The 21,804-nt window shown below is 37.8% G+C and overlaps 1 long non-coding RNA gene across 6 annotated transcripts in view; it reads right to left on the reverse strand.

Moving 5' to 3' along the window:
• Nucleotides 1–13,160, reverse strand: part of LOC136246752 (uncharacterized) — a 54,041-nt gene extending 40,881 nt beyond the window's left edge. For 2 of the 6 annotated variants that reach the window (XR_010696806.1, XR_010696805.1), the window contains exons 1-5: nt 12,935–13,160; nt 11,728–11,874; nt 10,590–11,454; nt 10,088–10,415; nt 4,631–4,886 (exon numbers count right to left, since the gene is read on the reverse strand). This is a non-coding gene — a long non-coding RNA (uncharacterized lncRNA). The remainder of the gene's footprint in view (nt 1–4,630; nt 4,887–10,087; nt 10,416–10,589; nt 11,455–11,727; nt 11,875–12,934) is intronic. The other 4 variants (XR_010696807.1, XR_010696809.1, XR_010696808.1 and 1 more) reach the window with 4 other exon arrangements.
• Between the last annotated feature and the right edge of the window lie 8,644 nt (nt 13,161–21,804).

The following is a 21,804-nucleotide window of genomic DNA, read 5'->3' on the forward strand; positions in this document are numbered from 1 at the left end:
AAAAGTGTACAAAAGATAGCAATCCCTAGAAGAGATTGTAATCTGTTCAGCCATTTGTTCATAGTAAGCAAGTTTCAAGATGGTAACTTAGACGACTTCTTTTCGCATGAAAATCACCCTTGGCTTCCTTCTATTTCAGAACATGGAAAGCCTCGCTTTCCCAATAGAAAAGCAGAATTATTGAGTTGTTTGGTGGATCATTTGTGGAAGCTCCTATCACATTCCATGCTAAAATATTTGATGGCCCTGCTGTTGTCTACTGTCTTCCTACTAAGGTCAGCACATTTGAGGAATATGCCAATGAAGTGTTCTTGTCATGGACTAGTCAACAACTCTGTCTCTGTGACAGGATCAACATTATTTGGGATCAGTATGTATCTGGCAGTCTGAAAGACTCTACCAGAGAGAAGAGAGGCAGAGGCATTAGACGAAAGGTACAAGCCCAGACTAAGATACCATAAAATTTTTCTGACTTTCTTCGAGATAACACAAACAAAGCAGAATTGTTTGAATTTCTAACACAAAAGGTGTCAACGCATGAATATCCTAGTGTAAAGCAGGTTTACATTACTTCAGGTTAGTAAATTTACATGTATTATATGGTTTTACATACACTTAAAAAATTATACTTTTTCATGCTATAGTATGTTCACATTGAGCTGAATCCTCAAAAACATTTAATAACTCATGGATACAATTACACACAATCTTGAAATTTGGCTCATTTGTAGTACTGCTTGACCCGCTTAAAATATTTCAAAATCTTTTTGTTCAAATGTTTGCCATAATCAAAATTTTCAAATTAATTTCCTATGGGAAAGCCATATAAGTACAGTGTCCATTACAACCCTTTCCCAAACTTGTAATGGAGCCAAACTGTACGTGTCTGTTGTTGACACTTTTGCTGTTACCACTAATCATCTGGTTGGCTGAAATGTTAACTCTGTTGAGAAATATCAACTTTCAATTTTTAGCTGTTTTTCAGGATTCAACTCAACGTGAACATACTAGTTTTTGTGCTGATGTGTTACTGATTGAATGGTTTGTTTTAGCCCTGTTCTAGTAAATTTTTTTGCTGAATAGTTTGTTAGCATATTTTAAATAATAGTTATACAGGCACAATGTGGAGTCTATGAAATTTATAAACCCTCAGGCCTTTAGTAGCGCCCTAGCTTCGCTCGTGCGCTACAGCCCGGGCCTTCAGGTTTATAAATTTCATAGACTCCACATTGTGCCCGTATAACTGCTTTAGACTCTATTTCACATTACACTCAGATTACTTACCTCATCCACGGCTGTTTCTGCTGTAGGCTCGGCTAAAGCGGCTGGTTTTCTTACGATAATAATAGCGCCATAGCAACTATGCGTCCTCACGTGACTAAATCCCGCTCGTTAAATCACTGCACGTGAACAACGCATAGCGATTGGACAAACCCGATTTTGAGCATATGTTATATTGTGCTTGAAGGCATGGAGTATATTAGAAAACAAGGTGGAGTATATGAGATTTATTACCCACCCAAAACAGCCTAAATAGAGTCTAAATGCACATATTTGTTATTTAAAAAAATTTTTCATTTTGTTCACATTTAGAGTATTCATTTGGTCCTGCTGTCCTGTAGGAAAATCAGTCATTTGTAAAGGAAGTGATCAGCCTATGCAGGACTGTGATCATGAAGAGGCTGACACAAGGATATGTACTCATCTGCATAATGAATGCTCTTGAAAGAGGAGCCTGCAACATCCTGGTCAGCACAGTTGATACAGATGTCATTGTCTTGCTAATCAGCGTTTACTTCCAACTCAACGATAAATTCTCAGAATTCAATGTTTGGGTCAGGTTTGGAACTGGTAATCATATGAAATTTTATGATATCAATTCTATCTGTGAACATCTTGGAGAAGTAAAATCCAAAGGCCTGCCTTTCTTCCATGCTTTTTCAGGCTGTGATACCACATCGCAGTTTCTGTAAATAGGGTAAAAGTCAGCCTGGGAAGCATGGAAGGCATATCCAGATGTTTCAAAGCAGCGTTGAAACCGGGTCGGGTCATCCGGGTCATCCGGGTCAACCGGGTCACATTTTCTCCGGGTCATCCGGGTCTGACCCGGTTTACAAATTATCCGGGTCTGACCCGGATTGGATCACGTGAGAAACGAAATTGATCGTTTAACGGCGTGGAACCTATAAACGCTAGTCGCGTAGCTCTTTCGTGAGCCACGCCCACTTATCAAGTTACAAACATACGCTCAGCCACGCCCATTTATTAGTAAGTGCAGTCTGTAGCATGAAACTGTGTCCGTTTCTGTCTGCAAGCTTACGTGGAACCACGCCCACTAATCGATTAATGTATGAGTTGTATATAGTCTAGGTCTAGTCTTGCAGCAGGATAAGTGTTTTGTGAGCCACACCCATTTTAATATATTGGGAAATTGCAATACTAAGTATGTATGAAGCCACACCCAATTACTGTCTGTAAACTCACAGTAGCTACGTGGAACCAAACCCACTGACTGATTTTAAATTATAAACTTACCGGCTTAGTTATCTCGTTTACTCAACACGAATCGAACACTCAAAACGTAGTCTCTCTCGCTCGAGAATACCCGAAACATATCTCTTATCGCGCGCCTCGGCTTAATTTAATCCGGGTCAATCCGGGTCACATCCGGGTCAAATCCGGGTCTGACCCGGATTGCTATCCGGGTCAGTGGGTCATCCGGGTCAGCAGTAGTGACCCGGTTTCAACGCTGTTTCAAAGGCCTTCCTCTTTCCCCTAGAGCATCCATTTGACATCCTACCGTTGAGATCTACTGAAATGAAGCTGATTGAGCGATGTGTGTGTGTGTCTTATATGATAAAACAACTTCACTCTACTCCATCAATGAGCTACGAAAGGAATTGTTTTGCAAGCGATCAAAGACGATGGAAACTATTCCACCAACACAGGTATTCCTTTAGCTAATAAATTCTTTACTTCACATCAATTTTTTTTGCAATAGCAGGGCTCCCACTAATTTTATTGAGTGTACTGTCAAACTGCCAGTACAATACAGATACTGTCCTGTCAAAACTTTAAAATGTTCTGGTACAAGTTTTGAGTTTATCAATACTCAAAATGTAGTCATGCCAAAAGTAGTATAACAATGTCTAGTCAAGTGCAACAGGAAACCAGTGCTTTAAGCTATTAAAATGAAGTTTCATGCATCCCACAAGTCAAAGGTAACACTGGTAACAAGGTTTTCAATACATTTTGCACTTTCATAGTGACAAGTACAAGTAGGGCTGGTGTTCACATCTCAAAGTTATCTGGAGGTAAAGCTTGTGGTCACAAACCATAAACAAACAAGTTAATTAAATAATACTGCCTTTGTAAGGCTGCTTTCCACCAGTAGTGTAGTTATCCAGCCACAATGTCTGGACAACAATAAAATTAATCTGCCAATACAAATTGGCAGATTGTCGAACCTTATTTCGAGCCCTGAATAGTGTGCTCTTCTTCAACACTTTCTAAGAGCTCTCTATTAAGCAAATGTTTGGGCAACATCCCTGCAAGTCCAAGCAGATAAGCCACCACCAGAAGGATATGGCTGGAAACAAGGATATGGCTGGAAACAAGCCAATGAGCTTTCCTGGGAACCAATGTGGACGCTACTCCCTGAGGTGGTTAAAGCTAGCCAAGATTTGATTAAGTGTGGCTGCAAGGCTGAGCCTCTTTGTTCTAGGAGATGCAAGTGCCAAGAGGCAGGCCTTCCTTGCACTACATTATGCCACTGTGGTGGAATGTGCACATAACATTTTATAATAGAAATAACAAGCTGGTATAATAAGTAATATTAATGTAATATCGGATTTTTAATTTAGCGAGTTTTATTTTCGCTGATCTATAATCAGGATAACAACAATGTAAAATGTATCATTGTACTATACTTTATAATGTGATGGACATATTTAATAGTAATACTAGCACAACAAGTAAAGACAAGTGGTCGATAGCACACCTGTATATAAAAATATAACAATTTTTATTTTCGTAGTTTATTACATTTAGAGGGGGTGCCAGATCATTTCATTGTGGCACCCCTCTCTGAAATCACTTAGTACATGCTAAGGAATCACTGTACCAAATTTGGTGCTTTGATCCACCATGTAACGATCATTCCCATAAGCAACCAGACTAAATAGAAGAAAGGTAGCACAGGGATAAAAGGGTAGCCTTTCTGTATTCACAGGTATGAATAGGTACAGCCAGTTGTCCAACAAATATTTACTTAAAAAATGAAAAACAGTCTAGTCCCAGTGACCTTTCATCTCAAAGAGATGATGTGCTATTCCAGACATGTAGTCTATGAGGCCAGTTAGTGTTTCTCATTTGTTAATCAACCACATAAAGACTTGTTCATAACTCTCTACACAAGTCAAGTACAATAAACTACACCTGCTAATAACCACATGTTAACCAGTTAGGTTAGTTATTACAACACAGGAAAGGGGAGGTCTCCCAATTGTCTTTTATTGAAAGTTCTCCAATTTTCACTCGTAATGCAATAACTTCACATATGGCGGAAACAAGGATACAAAATACTAGTGTGGAATCAAAATTATTTATTAATTATACCATCGTCACTAACCTGTATTTACCATCAATGCAAGAGTGGCACAATTGGTGTCCACGGCATGATGGCTGAGATGGTTGTCTCAAGAGGAGGCGACAGATGAAATATCGGTCAGCTTCAACCTCTACCAGGCTCAGAGACTCCAAACTTTTTCTTAGAAATATCTTGGTTAGATTGACGTCAATTCCAATTCAAGCGGTAGACTCCTGACTAGCCATTTATCAGTCATTTACTAGGCTTGGATCAACACTTGAGCTTTCACTATCGTGTTCTACACAAAAGAAAAGCACAACATATCACTAAAAGAATATAACTTCTACTACATACACTTGTAACTATAGCAAGTTTTAATTACGTCATCCAGTGACAAATAAATACTCTCCTAAACAACAGACAGTGGCCAGAACAGCAAATACAGTAGAAATCACTTAATAGAATAGACATTACTGTGGCACAGCTGCGACAGGAAATTATAACAAAAAAATTGTTTATGAATCAGTAAATTCATCAAATTTTAATTTGTCAAACACCCATAATAGAGCCTTTAAAATACGTGTTAATAGATCTGTGATTGTTGGTCAACACTTAATTCATCAGTGCTGATGAGTACTACACTAGTGTGGATTAATGATTGTCATACCATATAAGAAAAGTCATAAATTATCAGTGTTAGGAGTAACGTGTTACTTATGTAATGTGTTACATAATATTATTACGTTTGTGGTAACTAAGTAATATAACAAAATATGCTATAAAAACAGGTAATATAACTCAAGTTACTTTACTAACAAATGTAATGCGTTACCTAAGTAATATAATTACTGTAATGAATCTAACATTACATAATATTGTTACTAAAAGTAATGAAGTTACTAATCTTGTTAGTAATCCACTGAGTAACGCCTAGCCACAACAAAGCAATGAAGCCAACTGAATGAAGCTTATTCACCAGCTTCTTACTTATAACCAAGATTTGCACATTGTCCAACAACGCAATCATGTCACGTGATAATGTGGTAGTTTCACACGTGACAACTTAAGGCTGTGGACACAAAGTAATATAATATGTAACATTATTATAGTTACTTTATTTTATGGGCAATATATAACTGTAACTAAATAGTTCAGTTGCAAGTAATATGTTATAACTAGTTACTTTTAAAAAGTAACTTTCCTAACACTGTATGCTATGTAACTTGTAAAGCGCATACTCTCTATATTAACGCTTGAGCCAAAGTACAGTATGGGATGAGAGTAATGCAAATGGACTGAAATATTCTCATCTTTTGCTCACTGATTTACTTTCAGTTACTTGGAGCAACTGACTGTGACAACTGGCAGAGATTAACATTTTAGGACTTACTTGAGTAGAAAATTAGGTACAATTATAGCACATATTCAGTGATGTTAGACTGATTTATCAAATGGTATGGTGGTACCATATAAGTAGTGATTGAAGTGAAAATTTTACACGACACCCAAAATTCTGCCTTTAAAATCATCCTAGGGGTATTTACGCCACAATAACCACCTTTATGGAATAGTACTAGTCCATATAATAAATAAAACAGCATTAAATACAACAAAACACTTACAGGTGGCTGGAAAGTCCCTACTTTGCCATTGAGCAAAATAATTGTTATAGACTTTCCCACTGAGCTATGCTGTAATACCATCATTCATCACTTGTTTCACTACTTTTCGTTGCATAGATCTGTACTTCATTTTTAAATTACCAATTTTTTTAAAGTACTTGTTTTTTTTTTGTTTTTTTTTTGTATTACGATTGCTATCAACAAATGTGTTAAACTACCTGTACACATCAATTACCAAAAGGTACAGGGTTTTTTGTAACAGGTGAAAATTTATTATCTGGCATGTAAGTCTGGTATAATATATTTCGTGGACTTAACTAACTCAGGAGCGTACCGAGGGGGGTTTACAGGGTTGGATTTTTTACACACTACTTGAAACATTAAGAAATTGAAACTTCAGGTTTCAAGAATCTGAAATCTATCATGGAACAGGACAACATTTTAAACTTTTATCTTAGTTAAATAATAGTTTCTAAAATGATAGCAAAGCTTATAGCAATTGTTCTGAATTATGATTTTGGTGAAAAGATCGAGATACTCTAATAGAGCAGTCAGGTAATCTAATATAACGGTCACTTAGCTGTAGTGGAAACTTCTTTTCAAAATTTCTACGTACACCCCTGCCAACTAACAAACTAAGTAGTGTACAGTGTATATATACAAACATACAGTGTAATAGGGTTACTTTAATACAATAACACACAAGCTCCTAATTCAAGAACTTGCACTATATGACTCAACCACTATAAAGTCTTGCCAGTTAAAATTGAGCTGTGACACCCCAACAATTTCAATTGTGGGTTTCCAATTACAACCACTTGACACAAATATAGTGACCTTGACCTATATATACAGTAAGACTATTTAAGTTTAACCACTGTTACGATTCGACATACGAGCTCTTGAAGAAATGTTGTAGTTCGTCACTGTGACAACAGTGTATACAATCTCAATACAGAACAAAGCATATTACGAAGTTTTGGTTCAATCTCACTCTGATTGAATATAACTGTGGTAGTTTGGCTGAGTAGCTATTTCAAATCAATCAATTCATTTAATCAACAACTTGCAGAAATTCTGCAAGAAATGCAGCAAAACCAGCAGGCACTGCTCTATTAGAGTATCTTTTTTTACAAATTTTCAAGAGGGCCTGTGGATCCTACAGTACCCTGAGAAATGAATGCAAGTGTTATGTTACTATACATTGTTGTGCTGTTATACAAAATAAAACAATGCATTTAAGGGTAACAAGTACACAGAACAAGTTGGAATTTTCAACTAGAGTAGGGACCATAGCACATTGATAAAAAGTACTGAAACAGTCGGAGTAGTGCACGATATTAAATCACAGTAAAACAATAAGAAGTGTATATGGTCCCTACTCTAGTTGAAAATTCCAAATTTTTCTGTGTACTTGTTTGTTAACTTTTTTTTGTAAATAATTATTAAGGACTGGTGAACCCACACATTTGAAAAGGCACCACTCACCCCAATTATCATCTGAAAAGAGAAGTATCCATTACGCTTCATTGTCAGCTTTGTTCAACCAGTTATGCAACATTTCGAATCAAGAACTGTCTGAAAAGCACCTCTGCTATCAAAATAGCCACTATGACAAATACGGACAATTTCCGTTACAAAGGGAAGCCATCATGTGCTATCGCCAAATCGACACTTTTCGCTGTCAGCAAATATGAATGGGACACAAAGGAGGACACTGGTAAGTCCATGAAGAATGCATTGTACGTACTGCGGTATGCCAAAAGGCACCTGTTGGGCCGAAGTAACATCGAAAAGTGAAAAATCAAGCCCGTAGCCTTAGCCGTTATCGAGTTACTCTTGTCTGAAGGTATCAGTCAGTCAGTTACTTACTCAGTCAGTAGAAAATTCTGTTAAATAACTTTTAAAATTCTGTAGGCTTGCTGAAAGCGTTTCGGGTTGATCTGAAAGTTTGTTTTGGCTTAGTTCTACCTAACCAATACTGCCTCATCGTTGTCAGGGGATTTGAAGCTGTTTTTGGGTGATACTATTTCGTGGGCCATGCCTACTCCTTTGTGGTCCCTACTATACAGTAACTATCGCACTGTATGATAAATTTAGGTGGTGCTGAAAGTATGTCCAGTTATGTATAGTTTGTCAATATGACCTCATCAAAATACAGAGCAAAACCTAATTTTGAATTTGATCACTGACAAAGAAATTGTTTTGACTATAGAATTTTTTAAACCAGACACGTGTCAACAGCTAGCCAGGGGCGGGCTGTGAGCTTACATCTGGTTTACTGAAATTATATTTGTAAGAATGCATGTGTGTGTACCTACCTACCTATGTTTATTTGTCCGGTACGCACTCACGTAAGCAAAAGCATTAAAGATGGTAAAGCAGCCAGGATGTAAGAATTAAAAGTTTGCATTAAACTTTCTCACACATAAACTCTGCTCGGAGGTGGTTTCTTCTCGGCGGTCAGAAATACGGGTATGGCAACTCTTCATACTTCCTGAACGCTCTTCCTTTCGGTTTTATAGACATTTAACAACTTTAAAACAATGCTGAAGGCCTCTTAGACTACCAGAGATAGCATATCCTTCAAGTTAAAAGGGGAGGCATTAGCCATACTTACATGAACAAAAATGAAGGGCAGCCTCGAGGCTTTCTCTATATAATTTGCATGATAAAACATGGTAGACACACTATAAAACAGTTGAGAAATATTTCTATGTGTAATTTGTGGTTTAAAGTGGTTTGTTATAGTTAGCAGTGTATAGCAACATAATTACAAAATTGCAAAATAATTCATGAATTACGAAATACACTAAATCACACCATTTAATTATATAAACTAAATTATAGTCTACATGGTTGCCTAATGCCATAGTATTTAATTGCATGGTTTTTTTAGAAGTAGCATAACATCAACTTGTTTACTGCACTATATTTTCATGCACTAGTTATTCACGCAGCTTTGAACATGTTAGACATAAAATCAGTCTAGTTTGTTGACCTTTGTTTTGACCACAGTCACAGATCATAGTACAATAGATATTGTAGTGACACCTCATTGTGTTCCATGTTACACTACTCTCATGTAGTTTCTACAACACTTATCGATTAGAGATTATAAGTACCAACTATAAAGTATCTGGGCCAAGTGAGTGCCACTAAAACAAATTATGCAAAATTCATTTTATTGAGAAGAGTAATATGTTGATCTCATGTAAACACCATTGTTATTCAGTTTTGTATTGCAAATATTGAGGGTCAGGTGATATCAAACAGTACGGTGGTACTGTTTATGTAGGGATCCACCCCGAAAATTACAAGCGCTGCCTAAAATGCTGCCTTTAAAAATCATCCTACAGACATCTTACGTCACGAAAATCACCTTTACGGAATAATATGAGTCCATCTAACATGAAATACAACATTAAAACACTTACCAGTGGCCGGGTATAGAATTTTTTTTAAACTCCAAAACTTAAAATTTCATCTCGCTCACTCACTTACTGACCACAGCCGCAAGACTAGAGCCCAAACAAAGCAGCGCACATACACCATTTTATGCCACAACAAACTCACCGGTGGGATGCGCCTTTTGGGGCTCTGATGAGTGTACGCCCTGTGCACCTTGTCTTTCCATTTACCTTCAATCAGATTGGCTGTCTTCTTCCACAAGCATTGAAACCATACCAAGGCACTAATTTTCCATATCAACACTTTTCCCTGTAGACACCACAAAATTATTTCAGAAAGCTCTTATGCTGCTGAAAGAGTGGGGTGCTTATAATTTCAAGTGTTGCACATGAAATATTAAGGCTGCTGAGTTGTCACTTCAACTTACACCATATGCATGCATAGTTAGCAGTGGCACTATCAATACCTGTAATTTCCGCCAAAAAATTCCAGTCACCACCTAGAAAGTATTCAATTTCAAAACAAATGCTGTTGACTTTAATTGATGTAAGTGCTTCAACCTCCTTTCTGATGTCTTCAAGAGATAAAACTAGTGAGTCATACTTTTCAGGTTCCTTAATAATAGCCACACAATGGTTACCAGTAGCAGAATATGCCAAGTCTCCTTCTTCGAGTAAAGTTAAGCCAAAGTTTACAACATGTAGGTGCTTTCCAATGTTGGTTTCATCACCGGTTAATTTGACCCTGATTTTTTTCTCTACTATGAAATCTGCTGATGGTGATGACCTATCTACCTATAGAATAAAAAAACAACACATAATTGATTGCAGCTCAAAAAAATCAATATTATTTCAAATAAGGCTTTTGAAGGTACAATTTGTCATATGTAGATATGAATTTTTGAAATATGTTTAAAGTTCAAGATACAGACTCACACCGAAAACACAAATTTCATTATTTTTACATACCAAGCTACTTCAACCGTTCAGTAAATGACTGCTGAATATCAGTCCCATTAGGTAAAGGTTTGATACACCATAATTTATTAAGTTCCTTGATCCTATCTTTCAATCTATAAAGCCGAGGCAGTGTTTTACAAATTTGAGTCATTTCATGGTATGCTCCACCAGAAATATTATACTTGTCTTTAATAATATATAGCATCATATTGATTGTATTCATCTCTTCTTCAGAGACAGATTCCCCAGGGCCAATCAAATATTCATTTCTTAAATCTAGTATTTCTTTCATGTCATTTGAATTGTTAACTAATGTAACCTGAATGGCTTTGCACCCTTCACTCTCCAGCCATGATAATGACCCAGCACACTTATCTTTCCTTCTTTATTTAAGTCCCCTACAGTGGCACTCTGTATACTGAGTCGGTGATTTTCGTTTTGAAGTGCCACGACTTGGTATAAATCCACTCTGGATTGCCTTTTACATTTGTCCAGATAAAAATACTGACTGTGTCTCCAAAGATTTGCATCGCTGTCTCAGTTCCCTATTCTCTTTTTGGAGACGGTCTCTGTCTGATCTTAAATTATTTTCATTAACATCCTGATGTCTGGTTTTTTTATCCCCAGGTGAGAGTTGTATTGCCCATTCTTTTTGTAAGAATGTATTCATTTGGTGGCCTCCTTGTTTTACGAAGTGTTTTAACCTCTCACAATTGCACTAGTCCACTGATACAGCCTCCTCATTAAAGCAGTAGTACAACGAAGTGTGACAGACAGTTCCTTGCTTAGACTTGTAATCCATTTTCTCAACACATTGGCATCGTAAATATTGGGCAAACCTTTCTCCTCCACATAAAGATCATAAAAGAATTGGCTATAACAAAACAATCATGAATGCATAATTTATCATCTGTTTATTATCAACTTTACCAGTTAGGCACTGGAGGGCAAACAAAGAAGGCAGAGCTTGTACAAGTAGTTTACTACTAAGCTGTGAACCTATAAATCTTCAAGCAAAATATCCTAAAGTGAAAGGGGACAAATACCTAGAAGGGCTGAAAAAAAAAAGCCAACCCATCGTGACTTGATCCGCAGGTAATCAACAAATTATGCCAAACACATTAAGTTTTACAACAGAACTACATACTTCTTGACTTTCAAATCAACATCCAGATTCATTGAAAACTTGCAGGTAGCTAGTTAGTACAGCTACGACCAGTAGCCACATTTCATTATTACTCCAGCAACTTCACAAGCTCCACTGTCCTTCACCAGATTACTCTTCAATATAACTCTTTAATTTAGCCACATTATAATCATAGATATTATATACTACATACCATATACTACCTATGGTTATATCATGAAATCCATGATCCCTTCAAAAGGTGGAATCAGGTTCTATGAACCAAAACTTTTCGCCGTCTACTTTAAACTATCCGCCTCTCAACACTCAAAGTACTCTAAATGATATCTATGACTGTCACTTAACAGTGAGGAGGGGTTCCGTACAATCAGGTGGCTGGTGAAAACTCACAGTAGGTGCTCACAGCGAAATTCAACCAGACAACCTTATTTTCTTATTCAGAGTCATAAGCAAAGCAGCTTCAAGTGCAATTTGATGCACTGAAATTTCCTCAAATTGTCAAAAACTTGGTATCAAACGGCCTGCCAAAAACAGCTCTACACAACGCACACCCTGAAAATGGGATAGCATCACGTGTTAGGGGGTTATTATGCCACATGTTGCATGCCCCCAAAACACCCAATACAAAATGTATGGAAGAATATGTGAGTTTGTTTTAGGCCATTTTGATGCACCGAAATTTCCATGAAATGGATATATTCTAGCATCATTAGATTCGCAGAGAGTTGCTATACACTTATCACATCCTGAAAGTTGCTAATTGGGCTCGAGGTAGGCGGTACACAATAATTAATTCCATTTTTAATGAGTTTTTCAATGTAAATGTATTGGACATGTTTGAAACAGCTGTCATTTTTGTAATGTGAACAAATGTATAACAAATTTCCAATATGAAATCAAGCAACCAAGGTGCATTTTCGTCAATCAAAAATCTTGATCCCGGTTGCAAATCGTTCTACAGGACTGACTATTTGTAGTGACTATCCCTTGTGGTATGCTTCATCAAATTTCACGAAACCTTTAGAATCTTTTTGATAACGCTTAATTCGTGTCAACCCTCCTCTGTTGGGCCCGCTTGCATTACAATCTATATCTTTGTCGCGATAAGCAGTCGAGACTAATGTCACGAATCTGCTCGCAAAAATTAACAAATCAACGAAAAGGCAACCACATTCAATTGTTGGCAATAAACTATGTAACAACTTACTGAACGCACCTAGCCTGGTGGTTGATAAAAACGTTCACCACTTCCTCAGTCAAGTCCTCAGTTTCTATTTCACCCGGCCGGTTTCACCAGAGCTGTTGACAAGTTTAGGCTAGTCTTCTTTTCATAGGCGCACGAAGTTCTTCATTGCTTTCTGCGACTCAAGCAGCGGGAGGTCCAGCTGAGGTCACACACCTGGAGATCTGACAAGTTCCACGTGGCCAACCAAGCAAACCTAGTTGCGCCCGCCCCATTTACCAGCCGCAAGCGAAGGCTCGACTGGATACGAGACCAGGCCTGCGAAAACAGGACAAGTGGGGGCACAAACTACATCCTACCACACAACTCAATAGCTACTGGAATAACTATTGTATATGCAGCCAATTATATTAAAGGGCTGAAAATTGTTTGGCCATAAAAACATAAAAGGCTTAATAAAAATAAGTCATGAAAGTTCAAGTGATCCACATGCCGAAGCAAGGGCGGATTTAGGGGGGGGTGCTTGGGGCGCTGAAGCATCCCCCCCCTCCAAAGTTTTACAATGAGCAAGCTAGGAAACTTCTAGAAGCTGTAGTACAGGTGCAGTTGCATTTTATACACATGTATGGGCAATAAAACGATGGAAAGAGCAAGGGGAATAGCTAATCTTATCCAAGAATTACTAAGAGGGGTTCAAAATTATACTTTTGGAGTAAGTCTTACCTTAGAAGTTGCTAAATCCGAAATACTCTAATAGAACAGTCAACTACTCTAATAGAACATCAACAATATGAAAACTATAATTTTCAAGAAGTTACCAGAGTGTGAGCTGAAATTAAACCTATTCTTCAGGACCTGCACACTGCCACCCTCACCATTGTACCAACATCCTGCCATACCAATCACTTCAGGTAAATTTAAAGATTTATACCCTTAATGTACTATAAATTATATTTTATTTATTTATTATTACTTTATGGCAAGTATGCCAAAGGTCTGCAAGCAACTGGTGCTTGCAGCCTAAAACACAAGTTATACATACATTATAATTACTTTAACTAATTATAACTTAGCTATAGTGTTTGAAAGTTTGATGGTGGCGAGAGATCGTGACATTTGCTGCACGGACATAGATAATGGTAGGTACAGTGATTGTCATCGTCAAAATGAGTTACAAAATGATTCCACATGAATTTCTTTAGTTTAGCCTTGATGGTTGCAATTGATAAATTGGTATTGATTACAGGAAGAGCATTCCACAAACGAGGAAGGCGATGGAAATAAGAGTTTCTATTTAAGTTTGTACTATGGAGACGATGTTTGAGTTTATTATGTGTAGAGGATCTGGTGTGACCCTGAGTAAATGTAATGTACCTATTAATGTCAAAGTTTCTTATGGGTGACTTAAGTGACTTGATCGCAAACAAAACATCCTGAATCTCGAGGATATACATGAATGGTAGAAGATGAAGTTCTAATAACCTGGATTTGTAGCTGATATTATAATTATTCAAGATGTGTTTGGTTGCTCGACGTTGAATACGCTCAAAACATAAGATGTCCTTGATTAGGTACGGTCGCCTTAACTGAGAGCAATAGGTAAGATGAGGACGAACTAAAGTAATATACAGATGTAGCTTGACTGATGGGTAGTGATTGGAACAAAAAGTACGTCGTATCAGAGCCAACGATTTATATGCTTTAGATATTATAGAATTGTAGTGATTTGACCACTTCAGGTCACTGGAGACAATCACTCCCAGATCTTTTTGAGTCTCCTGACAATTGATTTCTGTGCTGGAGATAAGGTATCTGGTATTGGACGTTGATTTGAAGGGAACATGTACACACTTGGTAAAGTTGATAGTTAGATTGGAAAGGAATGTTTGGTGAATAATAGAGTCAACATCTTGCTGGAGCTTGATGCAGTCCTCATCACACGAGATGGTCATAAAACATTTCATGTCATCAGCAAACTTCAATACTTGACTAACTTCTATACTGGAAGAGATATTGTTCATATAAACTAGAAATAACAGGGGACCTAAAATACTTCCCTGGGGGACACCAGATATAACTGGTAGTACACTGTCAGATAAGGTATTGTTGATAGATACCTGCTGTACTCGGTCAGTGATGTAGCATTTAAACCACGACCATAGGGTACCAGTAATGCCAAAAGACCAGAGGTGATTTAGTAGGATTCCATGTGAAACAGTGTCGAAGGCTTTACGTATATCCAGGTATATAGTATCAATTTGCGTTGGGCTGTTGGTCAAGAAGTCAAAGAATGTTAAAAGCTGTTGTAAGGTGGAAGCTCCTTTTATAAAGCCAAACTGGCAGGGATTAATTTGAGTTACCAGATGATTTACTATTTTATTATACACTAATCGCTCAAGTACCTTTGATGTGCTGGAAAGCAATGAGATGGGTCTGTAGTTCTTTACCGAAGTTTTATCACCAGCCTTGAAGATAGGTACAATCTTATGGATCTTCCATATAAAACATCATTAATTGAAAATCTATTCTGAAAATAACCTTTTCTGTCAGTTTTTAGGCTCTGCTACCAACTTGATTCTTGGGTTGAAATGCTTCTATTGCAAGTAAAACAGTAGTTTTATATAATAGTGAATTTCGTAGCTTTTATAAAGTTCACAAGGCTGCAACTTTTGAGAACTGTTCGTTTTTGTTTCCCTTGCTTGATCAAATCCCATACTACATTTGTATAAATCTAGCAGCTTTGGAGTTTGCACTATCAAATCCCTTGAAGCTCAACTTTAAGCTTAAAATTATACTACAGCATTTATGTTGTCACGATCATTGTGTGCTAAAAAGGGGTTAGTTGTGGCCAAACACTAGTTGTATTTGTAGAGTAATTGTAAAACAATTATAATGATTGATGGATCAATCATTTTAAAGTTAGATTGAAATAGCAACCTGCACTTCAGAACAGTGGCCACATATGAAGTAGATCCAATCCTGTGTTTTAAATGTTCTCCTTGATCTTACATTCAATTAACTATACACTCTTTATTCTCTTTGACAAGCCACTATTACACATTTTCTTAAAATCAAATAACAAGAAACAGTGTATATTTCTGTCTTTTTTTAAATTAAAATTACTTACAACTGAACTCGTTCAAATTAAAATTACTTCCACCTGAACTCATTTATCTTGTACCCAGATTTGGTTAAAAATAGCTTCTAGATTCAATCTTGTGATAGCCATTTTCCAAAAATTTCCAGGGGTTCCTGGAGTATATATATGCCAACAGATCTAGAGCGCCCCTAGCTGGAGAATTATATACAGATGAGTGCACATGCACTCCATACACTGGTGAATCAGTCTGCTTGCTCTCTCTGCTCGCACTTACCCTCTCTACTGGTTTGGACAGCCAGTGTAGTTTGAGCCATGAGACTGTATTAGACTATACTTCAAAACACTAAATTTGATCAATCATGTGCAGCTGATACCCATATGTTTCCACTACTAGTTCTTTAAGGTGTTAGTCTAAGATTGAATTTTAGCTACATGGCTGCACCCTCTAGTTATATTGACAAGCTGTAGGGGAATAATGGTATCACAAAAACAAAGTGACATCATTTTTCACTCAAAATTACTACCAAATTCAATCTCAATTGGCCAAATTTGCAAAATTTCCTGTGGGAGCATGCCCCCAGACCCCTCTAGATAGAGCATGTTTCGCATGCTGAGTGTGCTTCTCACACTAGTTGTATCAACTATCTTGCTACATATATAAATGTCCATGTTAGCACCCCCCCTTCTGAAATCCTAGATCCACCCCTGCGAAGGCCCGTAATGCAGTCACCTTTTCGCCATGATGCCACCAAGACAATTTTTTTTTGTCATTTGATGTTTTTCCAAGCCTAATGAGTCAGCCATGTATTTCATTTTCTTTTGTCATAGTCCCTACTTCACTGGCTTACTGTCCCATTCAGGTTCCTCACTGAGCGGATATAGTTGTCTAATGAATAGTCAACAGTGGCAGAGAAAGTAGTTGATATGAGGGGAAGAGAACTGACCAGAGTATAGGGGGTCTGGGGGCGCAGCCACCCAGAAGCTGTAGCCATTTTAGCTTTCACAATGTCTCAAAGTTCACTATAATTAATGGAATTTTATAGATACAGTTTAAAGCGTTTTAACTAAAACACCAACTTTTAGTCAAAATTATGTAAAATAGGCTATTTGCCAGTTAAAAAGTTTATTTGGCAAAGATTATAGCTATTGACTACAGTGTTAATGAACATAATATTTATAAGCAATATAAAACAGCCTATAGCCACCTGGAAACACTTGATACAGTGGTAAGACGGGCTAGATGGATGTCCTTACCGCTAACGCCAGGCTCCCCAGCAATGGCTGTCAAGTGCTGGACAGCTGGATAACACCAGTGGCAATTAAGAACAAAGCTATTCGATCGAGGGCATCAGCATTAAGCCTGCCCTCAGAATAGGCCAGATCAATACTGGCAGGTGTTGGGAAATGCACAGTAGAACGATGACCCCTCAAACACATAATGGCTGATCTTAATAAAGAGAAGCAAAGTCTGCATCTCATCCAGTGCAAACACCGAATACAATTCATTTCCCACTTGTCAGCCAACATGGAAGCAAGTTTCTTATACACTGTGGTTGCAGTCAGTCTCATACCTCCACAAGCTGAAAAAAAAACAGAGTAGAGAAGCAAACTCTCTCAACCTCTCTCGCCCTCTCATCATAAGCACATCTGTAAGACACCAACTCTTAAAGTAAGAGGTACCTGGTTTGAGTCCCATTGCATTCAACTTTTTTCTTTTTTTTAAAAGCTACTTTCAGGAACACATTTATGAAGGTCTTTACTGCTCTATTGGGGTATTTGAGCATTCTATTATGGTTTTCAACCCCACTCCAAGAAAGATAATTTTGGCATGACATCATTCTTGAAACTCCCTCAGCAGAGCAAAGGGGAGCCTCAGTACCCTACCCCCCTTCCACCACCTATGATAGTCAATGACCAAACATCATAAAGTTTTGTTAAACTCCTTATATATGACTTGCTCTATAGTTTGTGGAATAGAGGGATGCACATGCAACAAGTACACCCCTACCCAGACTGCACAATGCTTGAACATACTTTACTGTTGTTTGATCAAAGCAGTGAATGGACTCAAAATGGTGGATGGAAAAAAGGCCACTCTCTATACATACTAGTGATCCCACAATATATCGTATATTGTGTGATTATCACGATAGTAATATTTCATGATAATTGTGATAGAGAAAGAGCCATATCGTGATATTAAAAAAACACAACTTATTAATGAAAATGACTTGATATTTGCAAAATGAGTCAACTTCTTTGTCAACATGTGATAATGTCAACTTTGTCACATCAGGGTCAACTTTGTCACATCAGGGTCAACTTTGTCACATCAGGGTCACCTTTGTCACATCAGGGTCATTCCATACCAGCACGGAATTGTAAGGTCACCCCTCAGATTTTGACCAAACTTGGTATGCTTGTAGTACCCTTGGTTCTCATCACCCATACCAATTTTTAGCCTCATACACCACATAGTTTCTGATTTATGACCACAAATATTTCATTAAAAATTGATCCATCTCAAAGTACAAAATCAACTGTAGCTCATCACTGTCTTAATAAATTTTTCAGAGATTGAAGACTGTTAATTGATCTTTCAAGTGGTCCATAAATTATGGGATATACACTTTAAAGGTCTCAATTAAAAACTTCAATCCTTAATATTTCAAAAAGTACTGCTTCAAATTTTTTGAATTTTTTTAGTGAATAAGTATTGGGTCTTGGTCTGTTGTTAAAAAGTTTTTGTGCACAATGGGTTTAAGAGATCTAATTAAATATGTTGTGGCATGTAGTGGAATTTTTTGTCTGTTATTGCTGTATGGGAGTCTATACCTCCAATAACCACTCCTAATAAGGCCATACCAACTTTCCAGTAGTGCAACTTGTATTAATTACCACCTGTATTTAAAGACCACCTTTGTGCTTCAGTTTATTTCCAATTTAGTCTGATTTATCATATAATCCCACTGTCCCACCTTAAGCTTGTCCTGACTATAGCAAACATTATCAAACATGGACACCACCATGTATCCATTAGTTATCTTCTTAATTTACCACCACAGTAGTACAGTACACTTACATAGGCCAAAGCCACACTACATAATATGTGACTAGATTTTACAAAACCGATCCAAATCGCACATCAAGCAAAATCAAACTAACACCACCATTGGATAGCTACACTACCGTACTAGTAGTTTTGACACTCAGTACCACTCAAACTACTCGAGGCTTGTTTCAACAGACGTCTTATCTCAGGGGCGGATCTAGGATTTCAGAAGGGGGGGTGCTAACATGGACATTTATATAATGTGGCAAGAAAGTTGATACAACTAGTGTGCGAAGCACGCTCAGCATGCTCTATCTAGGGGGGTCTGGGGGCATGCCCCCCACAGGAAAATTTAGCAAATTTGGCCTACTGAGATTGAATTTGGAGGGATTTTGAGTGAAAATGATGTCATTCTGTTTATGTGATACCATTATTCCCCTACAGTTTGTCAATATACGTAACTAAAGGTCAGTAGCTAAAATTCTATCTTAGACTAACATCTTAAAGAACTAGTTGTGGGTATCAGCTGCACATGATCAAATTTAGTGTTTTGAAGTATTGCATAATTTACAGTCTCATGGCTCAAACTACACTAGCTGCAGCTGTCCAAACAGTAGAGAGGGTAAATGTGAGTGGGCAAGTAGACTCACCAGTGTGTGGAGTACATGCACTTAGCATGTATAGAATTCTCCAGCTAGAGGGCTCTGGTGGCATACTCCCCTGGGAATTTTTGGAAAATGGCTATCACAAGATTGAATCTAGAAGCTATTTTTAACCAAACGTGGGTACAAGATGAATGAGTTCAGTTGGAAGTAATTTTAATTAAAAAACAGAACTATACACTGTTTCTTGTTATTGGAATTTAAGAAAATGTATAATAGTGGCTTGTCAAAGAGAATAAAGAGTGTACAGTTAATTGAATGCGAGAATATTTAAAACACAGGATTGGATCTACTTCATATTTAGCCACTGTTCTGCGGTGCAGGTTGCTATTATCAAATCCCTTGAAGCTCAACTTTAAGCTTAAATGATACTGCAGCATTTATGTTGCCATGATCATTGTGAGGGGTTTGCTGTGGTCAAAAATTAGTTGTATTTGTAGACTAGTTGTAAAACAATTATGGTGATGAATGGATCCATCATTTTAAAGTTAGATTGAAATAGTTTGGTATATGGCAGGATGTTTGGTACAATGGTGAGGGTAGCAGTGCACAGGCCTAGAAGAATAGGTTTAATTTCAGCTTACACTCTGGTAACTTCTTGAAAATTATAGTTTTAATGATGGATGTTCTATTAGAGTAGTTGACTGTTCTATTAGAGTATTTTGATTCTAGCAGCTTCTAAGGTAAGACTTACTCCAAAAGTATAATTTAGAACCCTTCTTAGTAATTCTTGGATAAGATTAGCTATTCCCCTTGCTCTTTCCATCTTTTTATTGTCCATACATGTGCTTAAAATGCAACTGCACCTGTGCTACAGCTTCTAGAAGCTTCCTAGCTTGCTCATTGTAAAAATTTGGAGGGGGGTGCTTCAGCCCCCCAAGCACCCCCCCTAAATCCGCCCTTGTATCTGGGGTGTGTGTAGAGCTCGAATGGCGGTTTTAGGCCTTGCGAAGGACCTGGCTTGGTAAGAATCAGTGGTTTACTGGTGGACAGCCTGATAATGTAGGCCAGACATTTTTTCTGTGGATTTTGTTACATATCAGGCCCGTAGCCAGGGGGGGTTCGGGGGGTTCGGAAGAACCGCCCTCTTGGGAAAAAGGTCCACAATTTCAGTAAAAAGGTCCACAATTTTAGCAAAAAGGTCCACATTTTTAGTATACAAGTCCAAATTTTCAGTAGCAAAAGTCCATTAGCTCCAGTTTAATAAACACCACTAATAAGAAGCTAAATTAAGTGCTCCGAGTAGCTGGCTCATTCAGTGCTTGTAATGCAATGCAAGATCGAGATACTCTAATAGAGCAGTCAACCACCCTAATAGAACAATCACTCTAATAGAACGGTCACAATTATGTTTTCTTCTAAAATCTGTATGTAATTACTTAATTTATTTACAAAACCATGTTTGTTGCCTTAACTAGAACTTTCATAATATAAAAATTTTGGTGGGCAAGCCCCCCCATGCAGAGCCCATAAATAGCATCCATGCTTCAATGCACGATCCAACAGAGCGTTCAATCTTTCCCATTCTTATTCACTGTGACATTCCAATATATTATAGACACAGATGGTATAATTACAGTAGTATAGTAGAGATATTTCCCAGATGTCATCCAAATAGCTGGTCTTAAGCCTACCTAAAAATTGTTATTTTTATTGACTGAAATGCCACTAAATTCAACCTTTTAGTGTCTATTTTCAAGAAATTTCCTGGGGGGGGCATGCCCCCAGACCCCCCTAGTTTCAGCATGCTTCGCATGCTGGGTGTGCTTCACATGCTGGGTGTGCTTCACATGCTGGGTGTGCTTCACATGCTGGGTGTGCTTCACATGCTGGGTGTGCTTCACATGCTGGGTGTGCTTCACATGCTGGGTGTGCTTCACATGCTGGGTGTGCTTCACATGCTGGGTGTGCTTCACATGCTGGGTGTGCTTCACATGCTGGGTGTGCTTCACATGCTGGGTGTGCTTCACATGCTGGGTGTGCTTCACATGCTGGGTGTGCTTCACATGCTGGGTGTGCTTCACATGCTGGGTGTGCTTCACATGCTGGGTGTGCTTCACATGCTGGGTGTGCTTCACAC

This window comes from Dysidea avara, chromosome 2, assembly GCF_963678975.1.
Source record: "Dysidea avara chromosome 2, odDysAvar1.4, whole genome shotgun sequence".
NCBI classification, from domain to species: domain Eukaryota; kingdom Metazoa; phylum Porifera; class Demospongiae; order Dictyoceratida; family Dysideidae; genus Dysidea; species Dysidea avara.